Genomic DNA, 21966 nt, shown 5'->3' with positions numbered 1-21966 from the left:
AGACATAAATATGATCTTTCTCAGCTCAATTTTCTGAATAAATACAGAGAAGACTCTAACTATTTGTATATAATTTAATGATATATATAATTAAAGCATATTATGTATAAAATTTGCATTACCTTACTTTTTCCATTTCCAATTTGTAATTGAGTGGTAAGGTGAACATACTATTTTCACGAGCTCTGATTATTTTCATGTAAGCACAGACAGGAAATACTTAGGAAAAACATTAATTTCCAAGGAGTCTCTATCAGGTGCCTTTTTATGTGAATAATTGACATTTTCTTATTAATGTATAATCCTATAGAAGACACTTCCTATTAGACTGCCTCAAGCACTTTTATGTGGAAAATTTGAAGCTGTCACTTATGCTTATTTTTAAGGGATATTGACTTGAAAATATCAATTCATTTATTCACACCTCTATTTACTCATTTGCACATTTATTTATTCAGTATGTGTTTTAAAATACATTGTGTCAAGTACTGTGCAAAGCACTGGGAATATAAAAAAGATAAAGCACAGCTCTTGCCCTCAAGTGTTTCACAGACATAAATTTATAATACAGATGTATGAGAATGGCTTTAATAGACAAAGTCTTCATTTTGTTTTGTGAAATTTCATATAGAACATCATTAAGATTATTTTGCTTTAGAAAGTGCAGAAGTAAAATTCATAAAGGATATATTTAAGGTTTATATATTGGGTATGTTTTGTTCAGGTCACTGAGCACTGGTTTCAAGAATACTTCAATTCCTAAGTATTGTTAAGGTTTTAGCCTCAAACATGATAAAGCAGTTGAAGCAGTAATTCATTCAATTCCTCTGAGTGTGTCTTAAGAATAAACATGACAATGGAAAGTCAGCCTCCAGCTCTGAGTAACAGCTTTGGGGGAAATTACCTAGTGGGAATGAAGCCTGTTTCAGGGCAGGACAGAGAGAGTCAGGGAATATGACACCAACCCTGAAGGGAGGAAATCTTCAGACCCAATCCGGTTAACCCTTGAAATACGACACTCAGTCACTGAACTGAACTGAAGGGGCTCCATAAATACAGCCAAGTGGTATTTGGGAAGAACTAGCAGTGTTTCGCCTATTAGACAAATCTATTCTGAAAAAATTAGGACTAAGAAATTTTATGTGATTTAAGCAGTAGTGGCTGCTGTTTTCTTTGCCTGCTTTTGCAACTAATACGTAGATCCCCATCCCTTATTTAAGTCTCTGTTATTGAATGTTTGGCCAATACAAGAGGCACGGGTTTGATCCCTGGGTCAGGAAGATCCTCTGGAGAAGGAAATGACAACTCACTCCAGTTATTCTTACCTAGGAAGTCCCATGAGCAGAGGAGCCTGCAGGGCTATAATCCATGGGGTTGCAAAAGAGTCAGACACAACTGAGTGACTAAACAACAACCTTGAGTGTTCTATTAGTAATGAATGAGTAAATTAGAGGGTTCTGTCAATAATTTACTTGGTTTCCAGAGAAATACTTTACATTAAATTTTAAGTAACAACATTAGGAAAAGACAGTTGCAATTTATCAAAGTGGATTGAGAAAGGTTTCAGGAAGAGATGATTCCTAAACTAAGAGAAAAAAAGGAGCAGTTTTCCAGACAGGTTTGGCAAAAGGAAGAGGAGGTCCTTGGTTTTCCAGACAGAGACTATTATCTTTAAAAAGTCAAGAAGAAAAATAGGAAGAAAGAAAAATAAGAATAGGAAAGAGGGGATAAAAGAAACTATGAAATACAAAAGAAAGATGAAAGATGGAAGAAAAATGAAGATGTGAAAAGATACTCTGTTGGAACAGAGTGTGTTAGAGCATGAGAAAGACTAACATAGTCTTGTAACATAAATGGAAAGAGAATTGTCATCAGGTTTTATGGCAGGAACACCTATGCCAAGTGGATAATTGACTCTTCTGTTTAAGAGATACAAGGAAAGAAATTGGGAACCAAAAATATGTCTTCACTTAACTGATTTCCAAATTAAAATTCCTCTAACTGTCATGGTCACATGAGAGCTTAGGGAGTATTGTTTTTATGGACTATTTATTTATAAGCTACTGAAGAATAAACTTCAGATTAATCAAAAAGATGGAGATACATCAACGTTGAGACTACTGATGAGCATTAAATATACACATAGTATCTTGAAGAACTCAGATAGATGAGGGATATAGGAGGCAGTTTAGTATGGCTGCACTGAAAATGTAGATAGAATTCAACTTTAGTAAAAGGTAGGAAAAATGAAGAGAACATGTACACGTTTTTGGAAGAGTTTTTATTAACCACATGGTGACTGTTAGAATCATTATCCTTATAATACTTTGTGTGTAACGCTTGGTAAAACAAGCAGTATTCTCAGAAGTATAGAATTATAACTGAAAGCATCAGAATGAACTCATCAGATTTTTTTTTTCAAAAGAAATCACATTTATTTATCTATAGTTTTCTTCATTGGAAAAGTCTAGAAATAAAGCCCATCCTAACAGCAGTGAGCATCTCTACCATCCAGGCTGTGATATAAAAATACCACTTTCTATGAAAAGAAACAAAGCTACTTGAAGTACCACCTGTCTTTGAGAAAAGGGCATGTAATGCAACATGAGCCTGCTGTTGCTGCTGCTAGGTCGCTTCAGTCGTGTCCAACTCTTAGCGACCCCATGGACTAGAGCCTACCAGGCTCCTCCATCCATGGGATTTTCCAGGCAAGAGTACTGGAGTGGGTTGCCATCGCCTTCTCCAAACATGAGCCTAGAAAATCCTATTATTCTAGTTTTAATAAGGAGGTTGTCACAGAATATAAGGATGCACCAATTGAAGTTGAGAGCTAACTTGAAAAGGCTTACATTGTCCAAAAAGTATAATAAACTGAAATGGATGAAAACATATCAAACATGTTAGATGCACGAATTCATAATGATACACATTCATACCTACAACGAATTGATTGCCTTTGTACGACACAGGACTAATAAACTACACAATAAAACATGTTTTGTCCTTTTTTATGTGAAATGATCTAAGTAATAATATGAAAGGATTTGAAATAATAAAAAATGTTATGAATAATATGAAGTGATCTAAGTAATAAATGAGGCAAAGTTTCTCTTTGTACAAGTACTGCAAAAGATAAGTGAAGAAAGAATGATGAAGCCAGGTTATCAATATTTTACAGTAAGTCATGAATTATAAAATCTAGGCATCTAGCATTGGTGGCTGCTAATGTCACAAAAAGAGGAGTAGCTAGCATTTTGTGCTCTCTTTAAGAGTTCAAAACTACCATGAAGTCTTGCCAACAAAATCTAATCTTAATCGATCTACGTATGCTTCTAGATCCAGTGACCATGGACAAGGGTACATGATAGAACTAAATCAGGATGGAAACTGATATAGAAAATTAAGCTAGATTCTTCTGCAAATAAATTAGAAGACAAAAAACAGAGATGAAATACATCAATTTAAAAAGACTGTAAAAGCCCATTCCTGCACCCCTCCAAAGGAATAGAGACTGTAAAACAAAGCCATAAACTTTAGGGATACACATTTCAATGATGAAACTATGTAGAAAAGTACAGATGTGACATCAGAAGAGCTGTTTTTCTTGGGGAAGGAAGGGTATTGTAAGAGGGGTTGGAGAGGTTTTTGGGGTGGCAAAAAATGCTTATTTCTTGACATATAGGGTAGTCAGAAGGTTGTTCAATTTATTTATAATAGTACATTAAGCTAAATATTTAGTTTATGTAGTTGGTAATATCATACATTTTAAAAAAGGAATGGGTACCCAGATTTATTGGCCATATGGAACTTGAGGACTTGTACAAATCTAAGTGAAGATGCTGAATAAGTATTTGCATATGTAATCTTCAATTCAGGAGATAAATTTTGTAGCTGGACCCATGAGCCTTGTCTAAGGAGCAGTTGAGGACTAAAATAGCTATAAATGAATCTGAGAATGGAATCCCATTGTGGGGGGAAACCAATATTTAATAAATGAATCTAAAAAGATAAGGTACAGAATAGTCTGGAAGGTAGGAAGAGGAACTGTAAGCCACTGTCACTTCATTTTCTCCACTTTTGATCCTGATAAGAGAGAAAGCAGTGAAAGGCAAGTGACTTCCTTTCAGGAACCTTATTATGAAGTTGCACATAACCCTTCTGCTCACTTTCATTGGCCTCAATATATATCTGCAAGGAAGCCTGGGGAATGAAGTTCCTTACTGTGTTGCCAGGAGACCAGAAGAAGCACAGATATTCTTTTACTAGAAAGAGAAATGATGGAGGAAATTGAAGTTCTCTGGACAGCCTGTAGTTAGAATGCAAAATGAAGATGCTGAACCAGCTGCAATTAGGAGCAAAAGTCTTTAATGGATGTGGAAAAACAAGGTCAGGGGATGGCAGTAAGAGAAGGGACATTAGTAGGAGAGCAAAATGTTACGGGATCCTGGTTGTACTTATCTCCTCTTCTTGATACAATGGCCATGGGAGAATGAACAACTTCCACAGAACTGCAAAGAAGCAGAGTACTTGGAGAGCCAGGGTTACTTTTTGGAAAAGGAAGTGAAGAGGCTAAGAAATCAACAGTGCATCTTGCACAGATTAAATCTCAACCAAAGAAATACCTCTCACTACATATTTTATACATATGGATTTCTGTTACTCCTCTTACTTTGAGGGATTATGGAATACAAAACATTAGTTAATTATTCAACTCCAGTTCTTAAAATTTGGCTTCTCTGGTGGTTCAGATGGTAAAGAATCTGCCTGCAATGAAGAAGACCTGTGTTTGATCCATGGGTTGGGAAGAGTCCCTGGAAGAGGGCATGGCAACCCACTCCAGTATTCTTGCCTTGAAAACCACCAGAGACAGAGGAGCCTGGCAGGCTATATGGGATCTCAAGGAATCAGACATGACTGAATGATGAAAAACAGCACAGTTCTTAAAATTATCTGTTTAATTTAATTTTAATTAAATTTTTAAATTTAAATTTTTAATTTAATTTTTAAAATTTATTTTTTAATTGGAGTATCATGAATATTTTTTTTAATAATGGCAAATACTGCTATGTTTTTAGTAAAGAACTTGAAGCATATTGAAGTTACATGTTTAGAATACAAAACCATTCTTTAAAGGGATTTGTATTTATGGAACATTATATATTTTCTTTTTTTTTTTAATTTACATTTTAATTAAAATCAAATAAGGTTTTGAAGGTCAGTTTCTGAGTCACACTAGCCACCTATATAAAACATTATATATTTTCATCATAAAATACCAACAATAGATTGTTCTCTGTTCTTTCAGACTATTTAGAACTAAAGTATAAACAGTTGTATGAAAGTGAAAGTGTTGGTCGCTCAGTCCTGTCAGACTCTTTGTGACCCCATGGACTATAGCCCGCCAGGCACCTCTGTCCATGGTATTTTCCAGGCAAGAATCCTGGAGTCAGTAGCCATTCCCTTCTCCAGGGGGTCTTCCTGACACAGGGATAGAACCCGGGTCTCCTACATTGCAGGCAGATTCTTTACCATCAGAGCCACATCTAAATGAAAAAATGAAACTGAAATGTTAGTCAGTCAGTCGTGTCTGACTGTTTGCGATCCCATGGACTGGGGCTCACCAAGTGCCTCTGTCCATGGGATTCTCCAGGCAAGAATCCTGGAGTGGTTGCCATTTCCTTCTCCAGGGGATCTTCCTAACCCAGGGATCAAACCCAGGACTCTTGCATTGCAGGCAGACTCTTTACTGTTAAAGCCGCCAGGGAAACTACCTGGGAGCCACATATAATTAGGCCACATTTCACAGAATCTTGGTCCAAATAATTTGGACTACTGTAAGTTTTACCTGACCCATGAACTTAATCCTTAAATATTAATATTTTCTTGGAAAACAACAATAGTCCTTAGGGCCATTCTAGGGGCTAAGCATGTTTGATGAACCTACAGCAAATATCTATTCTACGATAACCTCCAATAAATAAGTTTTTTCTATTTTGCCTTTTCCTAAACCTGAATCTAGGTTTTTTAATATTTTAAGTATAAAAAAGCAAAAATTATGATATTTGCTGTCTCATCTAGCTTAAGCTTCATTATTATATACTAATATAATTTATATTTTTTTCTATATATGCAAATGGTTTTTCTTTTGGCTGTGAATGGAAAGTAGCAGAAACAAGTCAATAACAGTTTCTTCTTTGGGGGAACCCTAATAAGGACTTGAAACTGAAGCAGTAAATAGTTTTATCTCATAAATAAAATCTCATCACATGGTAGTGGCTTTTCAGGACATGGTTTGAAAATTGTGAGACTGAACAAAACTCGGGAAGCAATGATGCTCCATTACTGCAGTCTGTGTGAATGCAGCAGAAGGGGAGGAGGAGGGATGCATACCATGTGGTACCCATCAACTGTTCTAATAGCTAGAACCGTGTCTGTGTTTTTCAGTGGGTAAATTAAACTTCCAGGTGAATTAAATATTCAAAATATCATAGATACTGAAGAGATTTCTACCTACTGATACTTAGTAATCATTAGCACAAGATGTAAGAAAACTAAATTTTAACTGAATCTTTGACAAAATTATTGATATGATGAATTTTTGCTTCTGTGGTGGCTCAGACTGTAAAGAACCCACCTGCAATGCAGGGGACCTGGGTTCAATCCTTGGGATGGGAAGATGCATTGGAGAAGGAAATGGCAACCCACTCCAGTATTCTTGCCTGAAGATTCCCATGAACAGAGGAGCCTGGTGGGCTACAGTCCATGGGGCCACAAAGAGTCAAACACGATTGAACGACTAAGCACGGCAAAGCACATGATGAATTTTATTTGAATAATAGTTAAGAGAAAGATCTCAGAAATGTTTTATAAGCCAAGTGTAGGAGAAACCAATAATAATATGATAATATAAATATATTGTTACCTTTAATGCTTCTAAGGACTTGTTTATTGTGCCATTCACAACAGAGAGCTATAACATGAGGCATTCCTCTGAGATATATGTTAATATATACATATGGTTAAAATAACCATATTTTATTTTAATCATTTAAAACATATATCTGTGGTACAGCCTCTATGGAGACCAATATGGAAGTTCCTTAAAAAACTAAAAATTGAGTTACCATATGATCCAGTCATCCAAGTAATGGACATATATCCAGAAAAAGACAAAAACTCTAACTTGAAAAGATACAGGCACCCCAGTGTTCATAGCCACACAATTTAAAATAGCCAGGACATGGAAGCAGCCTAAGTGTCCATCAAGAGAGGAATGGATCAAGAAAATGTGGTGTGTGTATGCATACATGCACACAAAGGAATATTGTTGTTTAGTCACTAAATTGTGTCCAACTCTTTGAGACCCTGTGGCATATAGCCTGTCAAACCACTCTGTCCATGACATTTCCCAAGCAAGAATACCAGAGTGGGTTGTCATTTCCTTCTCCATGGGATCTTCCCAACTAAGGTATCAAACTCACATCCCCATCTCCTACATTGGCAGGGAGATTCTTTACTGCTGAATCACTAGGGAAGCCCCAAAGGGATATTCAGTTCAGTTCAGTTCAGTTCATTTCAGTCGTTCAGTCATGTCCGACTCTTTTCGACCCCACGAATCGCAGCACAACAGGCCTCCCTGTCCATCACCAACTCCCGGAGTTCACTCAGACTCACGTCCATTGAGTCAGTGATGCCATCTAGCCATCTCATCCTCTGTCGTCCCCTTCTCCTCCTGCCCCCAATCCCTCCCAGCATCAGAGTCTTTTCCAATGAGTCAACTCTTCGCATGAGGTGGCCAAAGTACTGGAGTTTCAGCTTTAGCATCATTCCTTCCAAAGAAATCCCAGAGCTGATCTCGTTTAGAATGGACTGGTTGGATCTCCTTGCAGGCCAAGGGACTCTGAAGAGTCTTCTCACTCAGCCATGAAAAAGAATAAAATGATACTATCTCCAGCAACATAGATGGATCTAAAGATTTTCATACTAAGTGAAGTAAGTGAGACAGAAGAAGACAAATCACATGACATCACTTATATATGGAATAAAAAAAACTTGATACAAATGAATTTAGTTACAAAGCAGAAATAGACTCACAGACATAGAAAACAAATTTATGGTTACCAAAGGGGGAGGAAGGTGATGGACACACACTATATATATATATATATACACACACACACACACATACTATATATAAAATAGATAAACAAGGACCAACTGTATAGCACAGGGAACTATATTCAATAACTCATAATAACCTATAATGGAAAATAATCTAAGAAAGAATGTAGAAATTTAAAAAATCAGTCCAGTTGACTTTCTTTAGGGTGGCATCTGGCTGGTAGTGTGTGACTTAAAAAATTAATCAAATATTTTTAAAACTAAAAAGACAAAGTCTATTCATCGAACAGCATTACCAGCAACAAAGACTGGCAACCCTTCACTTGGTTACCCAGATTTTCACCATATGTGAGACCAAGTAGATCAATCTGAAGTAGAAGGGAAAAAATTGACTGGCACTTTCTTAATTATCTTTAGAATATGGCTTGCTTTATTATCTGAAGGAGAATAAATCTACCAGTCTAACTAATGGGAAAGAAACGACCAATTTCCCTAGTGCTGCCTGACTTGGAGATTCAGAGTCTGAACAACTCTCCCAAACTGACCAAAAAAAGAGTATCTGTACTCAGGACCACTTTACCAACCTCCTTTCTACATGCTTTCTAAGGCTAAAATTTGTAGTAATACAAAATAATCAGAGTCTACAGTGGTTAAGCATTTGGTTTGCTGAATCTGAGAATATGAGCAAAGAGAGTGTCATAAGAAAGTACAAAGGTAGGACCACTTCTGGTATAAGAACTATATATATATTGATTAGAATTACCTAGAAAAATGCTTACCTTCTCAAAGTAGTCAATCCTGATAGCAAGATTGATGAAGTCCAGAATTTAGAGAAATCAAGTGACTGCCAGAGACCAGTAGTTAAACTAAGTCTGTTCACACTTACCATTTCTATAGTTGAAAATCTGAGAAACGTGTTCTAACAGCAACCAAGAAAACAAAGAGAGTTTTTACAAACATTATTTATGAGTAATCAGTGGAAAGAATCTTTATTCCTCAAGGATGAGTAACTGGAAAAAAATCGACAAAGAAGATATGAAAATATTCTGCTAGAAGTAAAATGACTAACAAACAAGAGACTAGAGGATAAGTTATTTTTGAAAAATATATGCTACAATGCCATGCCATGCTAAGTCACTTCAGTCATGTCTGACTCTTTGTGACCCTATGGACTGTACCCTGCCAGATTCCTCTATCCCTGGGATTCTCTGGGCAAGAATACTGGAGTGGGTTGCCATTTCCTCCTCCAGGGTATCTTCTCAACCCAAGGATCAAGCGCCCACCAGGCTCCTCTATTCCTGGTATTCTCTAGGCAAGAGGACTGGAGTGAGTAGCCGTTTCCTCCACCAAGAGATTTTCCCAACCTAGGGATCAAACCCACGTCTCCTGCACTGGAGGCTGATTTTTGACCACTGAGCCATATGCTATAATATCCCTAAGTAAATTTTATAAAAATGTAAGCTTTTTTGTTTTTTATAAAATTAAGAAATGTGTTAAATGAAATAAGATAAAAATAAAATTTTAAGTAATATAACAATAAAATGAAGAAGAAAGATATGGAGGAAAATGGAAAAAAGAGATATGTTAAAAACAAAACAATGAACTCTTGACATGCAAAGAAACTAGATATTCAAACATTTAAAATATTCATTAAAAGCAGAATGACAAAGAAGAAAATGAAATTTTGAGATAAACTTTGAGAACCACTCTATGAATACAGAAGAAAAGGAGCTAGTGATAGAAATGAATAAGAGGTACCCTTGCAATCGCAAAAGGCAGAGAAAAGATATCAAACATCATATTATTGAGATGAAATAGAGGTAACATTGAAGATTGCCAAAAAAAAAAATCTAACTGAACTGAATAAAGCTCTGAATATGCATATCAAACCTAAATACTTATATGGCACACATACAACCAGGAAAAACTGCGAATATATGTAAAATATTTTAACTTATTAAACGACAAGGGGAAGAGGAGGGGGAAAAGGAAGAGAAGGAGGGAAGAAAGTTAATCTGGACACTGCTGTTGTTGTTCAGTCACTAAGTCATGTCTGACTCTTTCCAACCCAATGGACTGGAGCCTACAGTGTTCCTTTGTGCTTTACTATCTGCTGGAGTTTGCTCAGATTCATGTCTGTTATGAGTTAGTGAAGCTATCTAACCATCCAGGCATAGACTTCACCTTTAAACACTAGCTGTCCTAAAACAAGGGAATAGCAGCTACATAGTGTTGAGGGTAACTATGTTTTATGTCATTCAGTTTGCCATTTATATGTGAAAATAGTTAAAACATATATTTGCATGTATGTAAGTGCTCAGAAATCTTTATACACTTCTAATGGAAAAGGTGTACTGCTGCTGCTGCTGCTAAGTCGCTTCAGTCGTGTTTGACTCTGTGAGATCCCTGAGACGGCAGCCCACCAGGCTCCCCCATCCCTGGGATTCTCCAGGCAAGAACACTGGAGTGGGTTGCCATTTCCTTCCGCAATGCATGAAAATGAAAAGTGAAAGTGAGGTCGCTCAGTTGTGTCTGACTCTTAGCAATCCCATGGACCGCAGCCTACCAGGCTCCTCCATCCATGAGATTTTCCAGGCAAGAGTACTGGAGAAAGGTGTACTAGTTGACAAAATTGTAATCAAAATAAAAACTCAAGATTAGAGACCTAAGAGTAGATAGTAAAGATCAGTTAATGTTGACTTAGTCTAAATAATTATAAACAAAATTTTAAATGTAATAAGAGATTAAATTTGGAGATTTAAATAAATCTCAGAAATTATTTGGTATTAATAAGTTAGGTGAGAAACCATAGACTTATTTCAAAACTGAAAGGCATGCTAAACTTTCTGCCTTAAAAGAAGAAAGGAGATTAAAATATGCTATTTTCATTTCACCAATGATTAAGAAATAATAAGTTCATGTACAATTATTTGTACACATATATAACTGTAATGTGCCACACAGAATTATTAGTTGAAGAGCAGTGTATATAATTTTCAAACCACCAGAACAATAAAAATTTGATAGCATTTTCATTATAATAAGGAAAATAGGAAAAGTATGTATTAAGAATGAAAGCTAGAATGAGGCAAGTAAGTTCAGTGGCATTTCTAATGACAGAAGTATAGATATGTGAAATAAAAAATTATTATTAAAAATAAACGTATTATCATTAAAAAGCAAAACATATTACATTTAAAATATGTAATTTTCAGTTGTGTGGTTTTTGCAACAGAAACAAAAAGTATCAGAGAAAGGTTAAAAGTTTTTCCAAGTATGTTGCTCAAACACAGAAATACACAAACAAACACAAAATGAAGCAGGATCGGAAAATAGAACATAAAGCAAAAATGCATCAAGATAATCTTGCTGCAGTTTCTAAAGACCTTAAAATAAATGTGGACATTTACGCATATATAAAATGTGTTGTGTGTATATTTTTAAAAAGGTCAATTAATAGATAATTCTGGGATTTTGTAACCAACTCAATTTATTAATATTTTTCTGTGCTTAGTCTCTCAGTCGTGTCCGACTCTTTGCAACCCCATGGACTGTAGCCCACCAGGCTCCTCTGTCCTTGGGATTCTCTAGGCAAGAATACTGGAGTGGGTTGCCATGCCCTCCTGCAGGTAATCTTTCCAACCCAGGGATAGAACCCAAATCTCCTGCACTGCAGGCAGATTCTTTACTGTCTGAGACACCAGGGAAGCCTATTAAATCTTGTATTTATATTTTATATGATTTTCCCTTTTATCTTTCCAAGAATGAGTCTTCTAATAAATAATTAATAAATCGTAGCAGAAAAAACTTTTTTGGATTTAATTTCTTTACCCATTCATGATTTTTTAAATGGTGTATTATGAATAAAAAGAACATACTTTAAAAAGGCAAAAAATACTTTGCACACACTAACAGCCAAATTTTTTAAATGAAGAAACACTTAAACGCTTTCTCTTTCAAATCAAGAATAGGATAATTATTCCTTATATCAAATTATTTTAGGAATTTTATTTAATGCAATAAGATCAATGAGGATATAACTGCTAGAAAATAGAATAGTATTTTTATGCATAGATTATGTGTTTATGTATGAAGACTATATTAACTCCTTAGTATATATGAGACATAATATTTCAACATGAGAAGGTTTAAAATTTTAAAAATATAAATAAACTTTGGAAGAATTTGTAAATTAATTCAAAACCCTTAATTAGGAAATTGACAAGCTGATCCTATGGTACTTTTGGTACAAGTAAAGCAAAAGATAGAAAAATCATTGGTGAGATTTGAAAAATAATACACCTTTTAAAGATTCAATGATTAAAACAATGTAGAAATTAAATGGATTTAGACTTAGGCAAAAAGGAAGCAGAAGGGAAAATGCATGAACAAAACCTGGTATATATCAATTTTAATTTAAAATTGATGACATGAAGGAAATGTTGGGTCTCTAATTAGATGGGGCAGGAACACCTGGTTAATTATTTGAATAAAAAAGAATTTAGCACCATTAAGTATGGATTACAATTGTAAAATAAATTCTATAGGGAGTAAAGATCTATAATGTGGAATCATGAGACTCTTGTATCAGTGGTTTCAAAACTACTATGAAGCACACATTTATTCTCTATGACTCAGGTTTGTCATTTGTTACAAGAAGTTGTCAGAAAAAATGTCCAGATATGTTTGAGAAATGCTATTATGTTAAGGTAGGGATGCTTTTTTCTTTAAATAAAATTTTAAAATAAAATTCTTATAGAGGTATATAGAGGCTTTTGTGATAGCATAGTATTGGAGTAGGGAGTGGCAACCCATTACAGTATTCTTGCCTGGAGAATCCCATGGACAGAGGATCCTGGCAGGCTACATACAGTCCATGGGGTCACAAAGATTCAGACATGACTGAGCACACACAAGAGCATAGTTCACTTTTTTAAATTTTCAGTAAAGGGCTAGAATTTGCAATGCTTTTGAAACTACTTAGGATACTTTTCAAGCACAGTTTTGTTCTGGTCAAGACTCTTGGTCACAGTGGCAGAAGTCAATACAGAAGGGAATGTGATGTGAATTGAGGACAGTCACAACTAAGCCTCTCTTTCTCTCCCTTGGTTCTCTCAGTATATTGGCTTCTGTGTTTTCTAAGCAAATGAACTTTTCCTCCAGGATGGGGAATATGGATAGAGGCTTCCTGGAGACATGTACTTTCTGCATAGCAAATGGCATCAGGTTAAACATTTGAAGCAGGGATTAGATTGACCAGGCTTGGGTCTTGGTCACAGGGGTCAGAGGTAGACAGAGGATGAAGTACTAGGGTTAGTGCAGACTGAAACACAAACCTAACTTTATGTCCTGTTCAGAGGAGGATGAAAACCCAGACATGGCCACACCTCTTCCAGTCACACTCATTAATATTTTCTGGAAAATAGTCCTTTAGCATACGTTCTGGGAAATGCTGAATAGGAAGAAAAATGCAATTTAATAATTACATTTGCAAACATTGAAGAATGCTAACTTAGAATGTGTTAGGTATTAGTCTAAGTGCTCTACTTTTAACCCCTTTAATCCTCATACAAATATGAGCTTTATGAGAGTCTTTTGAGTAGGCATTATTATTGTCTTCATTTTAGAGGAAATGGAAGCACAAAGAATGTAAACATCTTGCAGAGTTCCTATATAAATAGAAAGTGGGAAAAAGGGAATACATTTTTTTCATGAAAAAAGATTATTATATTTAAATCACTCCTATTCAAAGTTGTGCATTTGTAAGAAGTAATCAGAATGATACCTAAGCAAAAATATCACAACAAAACAGGAAGCTAGTATGATCAGGAAAATAAATTGGATGAGGAACATATGCATGTCTTTCAAGAAATACAGCAAAAAAAAAAGATCATGTTTTCTGAAAGGAATGATGAATATAGATTGTAGTAAATATATGGATAATTCTAAACTAACAGTTGGTTGTATACATAGTAGTGATTTCTAATACAGGGATCAAAATAGATCTAATTAAACACTAGTGTTAGTCACTGAGCCATGTACGACACTTTGTGACCCCATCTAATGTAGTGCACCAGGCTCCTCTGACCATGGAATTCTCCAGGCAAGAATACTGGGGTAGATTGCCATTGCCTTCTCCAGGGGATCTTCCCGACCCAGGGATCAAACCTGGGTCCCCTGCATGCAGGAAGAGTCTTTACCATCTGAGCCACCAGGGAAGATCAAAATAGATATAATTAAACACTAGACCACAAGACTGTATAAATTTGGATTGGGTTACCTAAATTTTAGATGTTCCTTATAATATCCAGGAAGAAGTACAGATATAGATAGCTAGGTTTTTAAAGAAAGCATGTATAACTTTTGAAAACTGACCATATATTCAACTACTTTTAACATAACTCAAAGTCAGTATTACATAGACTAATCTTTCTGACTCTGAAGTAGTTAAATATTAGTTAAAAGAATTGACCATATATTCAGCTACTTTTAACATAACTCAAAGCCAGTATTACATAGACTAATCTTTCTGACTCTGAAGTAGTTAAATATTAGTTAAAAGAAAGACAGTTTACAAAAGAACTCACATTTTTAATTTTAAAAGCATTTCTGAATAACTCAAGAAAAAGAATCACAATAAAGTTGGAAGACATTTAGAAATATGAAATAAAGTTGTCAAGAAAAGAAGTATTTTGTGTAAGAGAATTTCAGAGATACACATCATGCTTATTCTGCAGCTCTAAATAATTCTTGAAAATATTCCATCCAACAAAAAAAAATAAATGATAATAACTTGAAATGGAAAAGTGTCATAAAAGGACTATTGCTAATGGCTATGCGTGTGCTACATTGCTTCAGTTGTCTGACTCTGTGTGAGCCCATAGACTGTAGTTCATGGGAATTCTCCAGGCAAGAATATTGGAGTGGGTTGCCATTTCCTTCCCCAGGGGATCTTCCTGACATAGAGACTGAACCTGCATATCTTAAGTCTCCTGCATTACTAATGGCTAATGGCTTATAATTGATTTATGATAGTTATAATTGATTTATGCATAAATAATTATAGTGGTTCATTTCTGCTATGATTACCTATGTATCACTTTATCAGATCATACATTTAAAGAAAAAGGTAATAATTGTTAGAAATACAATACTGTACTTTTCTAGATAGAAAATGACTATTGCATCAGTTTTTCTAAGCTCCAAGAGAATTATACTGCTTTTTTGCTTCCTTGAAGAAGACTTCCTTATGACCAAAGAATATCAGCTCTGACAGACAAAAAAACCCATGAAACCAGGGACTGAAGTTTCACCCTGGCAACATATGAGCTTGTTAATTCCATCTGTGAACTCACCTACTTACTATGGTCCTTTTCCATAGGAAGCAGATGAAGCTATGTCATTGTTTTTCCAGATCAGTCAAGATGATGTTCTTTCCTTATGGCTCATTCCACAGACTTGCCTTCTACATAGTACAAATGGCAGGTACACATGTATGAAGTTAAGTCACATGCCATGGAAAGAGCCCCTGAGATTGAGTAAGAAAACCTTGGTTCAAATCCAAGCTCTTGATATTATTAATGATGTGTGTGTGGCATGTGCATGCTCAATTGTGTCTGACTCTTTGTTACCCTGTGGACTAGAGCCTGCCGGGCTCCTCTATCTGTGAAATACTGGAGTGGGTTATCATTTCTTTCTCCAGATTAATGACATAGATGATGTTATTTATAATGTAGGCAACATGCTCTTGAACCTCTCTCTGTTATTTGATATACAATATTGCAATTCGACAATGCATTTTAACACTATCACATGCATATTATGATTTTTAAGTGGGATATATCATTTCTATCATCAGACTCAAGTATCAGAAATATAATTGCCAGATAAGAATGTGAGGGAATAACTTGTTACTATACCATGTTCATATCAGCCTTCAGTGAGCTACCAATACATAAATAGAACAGGGTAGGAGCCAGCATGGAGTGACAGAACAGAAACAAAACAGCTGCTTCCTGCAGCAGGAACTCTTGTTAATTTGGAGCCCACATGTTAAGAATATCCACCCCTCATTAAGAGTTTCTTTACGCTGTCATCATCAGCACACAGTCTATAGACCACAGACACTGATTCAATACACTGAAGAAAACGTGCACAAGGAAGGAATCTACCAGCAGACGTGACCGAAATTGGCTCAAGACTTTGACAGACATGAAATTGAGCAGGTAAGAGATGAAACAAAAGAAATTGTATCAGCGCCATTTATGGGGTCATTCGGAGAGAGGGAGAAAAGGAAGGAGAGAGGGAGAGAAGAGATCATCAAGGTGCAGTTTTTCAGGAAAGATCTATATCTTCTGGAGAATATTTACAAACCTACTCAGAATTGAAACTCATCTACCATTTAATTTCACAATATAGTTAAAGAGCTACTTGTCTTTAACAGTACATTTGAATTCAAATATTCTCCTATGTATTCGGTTAACTATAGAAAGTTGATTTGTTTCAGTCTCTTACCTGAAACATATATCTTCCTGAAATGAAACATGATCTCATTTCTGTCCAAGAGTGAAATACACTCAAACAAGCTACAACACTCCTATTTCAAGGGAGCATTATGCTTCCACTGGAACCTTTTATTCCTGTTTGACAGGTTGAACATGTTTAGGAATCTATTTTTCATCAAACCTTGGAGGGTTATGTGGAAAAAAAAAAGAGTTTACATAATGAATACAGGATTTAAGCCAAACACTTAACAATGAATTAGCTTCTCCGTGCTGAACAGAATTTGTGCCAGAAGACATTAAATAGCAATATGCAAACAAAGTACTTATTTGAAAAAAAGTGTATAAGGTGAACCTATTTCCCCTCAAAGTATTTCCCCTCATGTGATCCTGCATTTGAATGTGGGAGTGGATGGGGACGGAGGCACTGGTGGTTTCAATTCCCAGAAACAGAGTTGAGCCCTTGAAAATGTTACTCTAAGCATTCTATGAGATTAACTGTCAAGTTTTTTTAAAATTAAGATTTAATATGTTCCTTTTTTTAATTCAACCTCAGGATCCAAAGTAAATTTCCAACTTAAAAATAATTTTATTATCTAATCATGTTTGAAAGAAAAAGAAATAGAAAAGAATATTTACAAAGTTAGCCAGAAAGCAGATGTGGATAGTTGTTTTCTTTCTTTCTTTTTTTTTTTTTTTTTTTTTTTTTTTTGGTTTATTGCTATTTAAAATGAACAATGTGTGGAGATTTGGAGTCAACACATAACATATCTAGTGGGATCCAGGAACTAGGTCTAGTCAGGAGTATGTTTGCTTTATTGAGGAAAGTTTTAGGAACTAAAATATATTATAGGATCCTCATCCTTTTCTCTTTTATCCTTTTAATTTTATATTAGTGTTTTTCTAAGATTGATATCTTGAATGGATCATAGACAACAGAAAATTAAAAATTACATTCACATTAGAAAACCTGATGAAAAGATATTTAGAAGAATGAAAGTCACAAAATTGTACATCCCTCTTGCATTCTTTTCCTTATAGAGTAACACAGGTTGTGCGAGGTTAAAGACAGAGTAGAAGCTTAAGTGGAAATAGAGGGTGGTGATACAGGGAAATGTTTTCATTTTTATTTTTTAATAATAGCCTAGATTGCAATTCTAAACTTTGGGACTCTGGAGAGGTAGAGAGACTTAAAAACCACTTTACATGTAGTGATTTTTACTCAGTACATTTATACTCAACATTTACTTTCTCTTTAAAGTAAATCCTAAAATATACTGCTAATTTTTAAGAAAACAAATCCTTGAAAAATTGGAAATATTTATACCTATAAATCTCTTTTTTATGGTAGACATGAATTTTGGAGGAAAAGCCAAGAGATCTGGACTGATTTGAAAAGTCCAGCTGTTTGGACAGTCTAATCTTGGCAAAACTGAAAGATTAAGGTTAACACAGTTTGATATTGGTTATTTATTAACAGGAAAAGGGTACCAAGATGTACCTTGTGCTTTGTTTCCTCTGTGAATATGCCCTTCAACACCATCTATTTCCTTTACATAATGCTAACCCTTTTTGAGTAGAACTTTTAAGTCAAAATAAAATCAGATGGAAAACCATGCCATTTTTACTGTTTATTTTTTCATGACTTTGTTCTGTGCCCACTACTTAAACAAGTAAAGCCTTCTCTTCAACATAATTTTGCAGGCAAAGCATTTAAGACAAAGTGATCAGCCTTCAAAATGGAAATTACACATCTTTTAGGGAAAAAAGAAAAGCTTTATGGGATCAGTTTATTTCCTTTTCTGTGTATTTTGTATATATTCTGTTAGTATTACTGTAAGTTGTTTTATCTATTCATTATAAGAGACAACATTAAATGAAGTTGTCCAGGCCAGAATACTGGAGTGGGTAGCCTTTCCCTTCTCTAGGGGATCTTCCTAACCCAGGGATGTGAGCCCAGGTCTCCCACCTTACAGGCAGATACATTACCAACTGAGCTATCAGGGAAGCTCCCTGAAAGGTGTTAGAAACACATGATTTAAGTATCTTGGTGAATAGCCTCCTAAAACTTTCCTGCTTGTTGGATTAAGAAGTCAATGTCCAAGTGCATATAACTGATTAATTTTTTATGTGTTTTCCCCACTCTAAAGATAATTTCTTTTTGTTCAAAATGACTTAATTTTCAGAACACACATTTACAGAACACACAAGGTAAGTTCTGTAAATGTCCTTGCTATTCAGCCTTCAATCTCGCCTCAGACCTGAGAAAGAATCTTCAATGGTGACCTTGCCAGTAGGATAAGGTTTAATAGTCATCTTGAAAATTGACTACAAAGAGTTATGATCCAGAACCTTGAGACTGGTTGTGTGTGTTTCGTGTATGCTCAGCATTTTCCTTTCCCTTCGTTATCTTCCAATATTATTTTTATAAACTGTTTTCAAAGTGAAAGTTGCTCAGTCATGTCTGACTCTTTGTGACCCCATGGGCTGTATAGTCCATGGAATTCTCCAGGCCAGAATACTGGAGTTGGGTAGCCTTTCCCTTCTCCAGGGGATCTTCCCAACCCAGGGATCGAACCCAGGTCTCCGGCATTGCAGGCGGGTTCTTTACCATCTGAGCCACAAGGAAATCCAGGAGTACTGGAGTGGGTAGCCTATCACTTCTCCAGAGGATCTTCCAGACCCAGGAATCAAACTGGGGTCTCCTGCATTGCAGGCGGATTCTTTACAGCCTTACTTATTAAGTGAAGAATTCTTAGAAGGTTTTCTAGTGGGTGCTTAGCAATACTTGGTTCTGGGTCCACTATGATCAATGAGACAGGCAAGGTCCCTGCTATCATGCAGGGGACAGTACAACTTTCTACCCCTGCCTTATTTTCTAGTTGAGTGACCTGAACCTAGTTAGCACCTCTTTGAAAAACAATTAAAGGCAGTTGCAGATAAGATAAAGTTATTTGCCTATTCTTATTTCAAATATCAGGAAACTGAAAAATAAAGGGAAATATCTTGATCAAGTTACTTTGAAATTAAGTGCTAGCTGTATTGCTACTATATTAAAAGTAAATTGCTTATTCTTTCATTCACTGTAGCTTGGGAGAAGGAAAAAGTGAGTTAATAGAATATGAAGTCTCAATAGAGACAGAACTTTCAGACCTTTAAAAATAGTATTTGTTTAAAGTCTAAAGGAGGGAGAAATTGATATTGATGTGTCCAAATCTCATACAAACTGAGTTTCTTGACTCTTATTTTGGTGAAGTGAATAAAATTATTTTGTTTTAAATGATAATTCAATTACTAAGGCATAAACACAGATGAAAAGTTCATTTAGAGTATTCAGTTGAATAAAATGATACTTCAACAATATCTGCTTTGCTGAGGTGCCTATTGTTGATTAATAACACTGATGATGCTATAGATTGGCTCATTAAACACCATGCCAACTTTCTTCTTCCTGTGTGTTTCTGGCTGAGGATTCTGAAAAGCTTAAAGTGACACTTCCCCTATGCCTTTGCAGTAAAGAGTCAGGAAGAGAATTAGACTCTACCAATAAAATGTATTTGCACAGACTTTAGAAGGTGAAAGCAAAGAATAGTTGTGTTGCTTTAGATTTTTTTTTTCCCCCTACCAGCAGGCAAGATCTTGGTTTCTAAAGCAGTACTTCAGTGTATGTTATCCACTTCCTCCCATGTTGAGAGGCAGCTGTTGCAAAAGCAGTGATGACAGCTAGTTCCCAGCTTTCTGATTATGGAATTGCTTTTAAAGTGGAATGTCTGTACTCAGCCGTTCCTGTGGTAGCTTCAGTCCCTGGCTGTGTTCTACAGTGCTGTGTTCAAGTCCAGAGCCCACAACTTTGGCTCTTTCTTTTATTAATTTTGAAAGCACTTTATTCTCTGTATTAAATCTTTCTTTCTTGCTTTAAATATTTAGATTTGTTTCTGAAGAACACAACAGCATTTCAGACTGTGAGTTGCCAATACCTGGTGTTAACTTCTTTCTAATAATAGTTTCAACTGGTCACATGTCTATATAATGAAAGACTGCCTTGCTCAGCCTTTCTTATTGAGAGGTATAACAATGTGTCTTAAGTTTCAGATAATAGAATTTAAACAGGTATTATATTTGGTATTATTGGGTTTTGTCTTTAAAAGGATGGAGCATACAATACTCTAATACTTTCTAGTTGCTATGTGATGGCAAAGGTTGAATATCTTCCCTGAATCCAGGGACAGAAGCCACATAATGAGAGTATAGTGTTCAGTCAATAGTGAACCACCTACACCTGAATTATTTTATGATACACACAGTCCTATCCTGTTTTGTTGGTGTTCAGTCACTAAGTCATGTCTGAATCTTGAGGCTCAATGGGCTGCAGCATGCCAGGCTTCCCCGTCCTTCACTATCTCCCAGAGTTTGCTCAAACTCATGTCCATTGAATCAGTGATGACATCCAACCATCTCATTCTCTATTGCCTCCTTCTCTTCTTGCCCTCAGTTTTTCCCAGCATCAGGGTCGTTTCCAATGAGTCAGTTCTTCACATCAGGTGGCCAAAAGATTGGAGCTTCAGCTTCGACATCAGTCCTTCCAGTGACTATTCAAGATTGTGTTCCTTTAGGATTGACTGGTTTGATCTTGCAGTCCAAGTACTCTCAAGAGTCTTCTCCAAAACCACAGTTCAAAAGCATTACTTCAGCATTCAGCCTTCTTTAATGCTGGATTTTAGACTCTCTTGCTTTTGAAAAATAACATCTTATTCTTAAATAAAACATAATTGGGTTGCTACAAGTAGAATTCGAATATAATTTTAAAAATAAGGCATGGGTCTAAGAGTTGGGTACTGGGTGGCAAGAACCCTAATATTTCAGGTTTAAAAGCCAGTGATTCTTCTTATATCATCATAAAACATTTGACAAAACTGTCACTTGTAATCCTTATAAAGATAGACTACTTGCCAAAAGAACATGCAGCCTCTGTAAATTGCTTGGAAAACCTCAGGACATTAAAAAAAACTCAGAATGTTTATGGGTGTTAGCTCTTTCTTGCCATGCACAGTTCTGTGACAAGATGTACTTGGACTGGTTGTAAGACGTGATTTTAAAGAAGCAGCTTTCACGGTAAATAACCTCTGGTGTCCTCAAGTGCCTCCATTAAAACCTCTCAGTTAATTGGGGTCCATTCTAGTTTCAAAGGTTAGATTAAGGGTGATGCTTTCTTGCCTAAACTAATATTTTCAGAGAGCACCAAAGTAGACATCATTAAATTGAGGGGAAGCCAAAATATTCTGAACAAAGAAACCAGAAAATATGAGGAAAGCCTGCAAGCTTGGAAAGCTTTTCTCAATTAGAT

The 21966-nt window shown here is 35.6% G+C and overlaps 1 protein-coding gene across 1 annotated transcript in view; it reads right to left on the bottom strand.

Annotated features, from left to right (window-relative positions):
• PIK3C2G (phosphatidylinositol-4-phosphate 3-kinase, catalytic subunit type 2 gamma) overlaps positions 1-17249 on the bottom strand; it is a 306650-nt gene extending 289401 nt beyond the window's left edge. The window contains exon 1 of the mRNA XM_010858753.1: positions 16636-17249. The gene's annotated coding sequence lies outside the window, so the exon portion shown is untranslated. The remainder of the gene's footprint in view (positions 1-16635) is intronic.
• Positions 17250-21966: the final 4717 nt, after the last annotated feature.

Source organism: Bison bison, unplaced genomic scaffold (assembly GCF_000754665.1).
Source record: "Bison bison bison isolate TAMUID 2011002044 unplaced genomic scaffold, Bison_UMD1.0 scf7180017864390, whole genome shotgun sequence".
In the NCBI taxonomy this organism is placed as follows: domain Eukaryota; kingdom Metazoa; phylum Chordata; class Mammalia; order Artiodactyla; family Bovidae; genus Bison; species Bison bison.
Note: the sequence above shows the minus strand (reverse complement) of the source record. Positions and strands in the feature narration are given on the sequence as shown.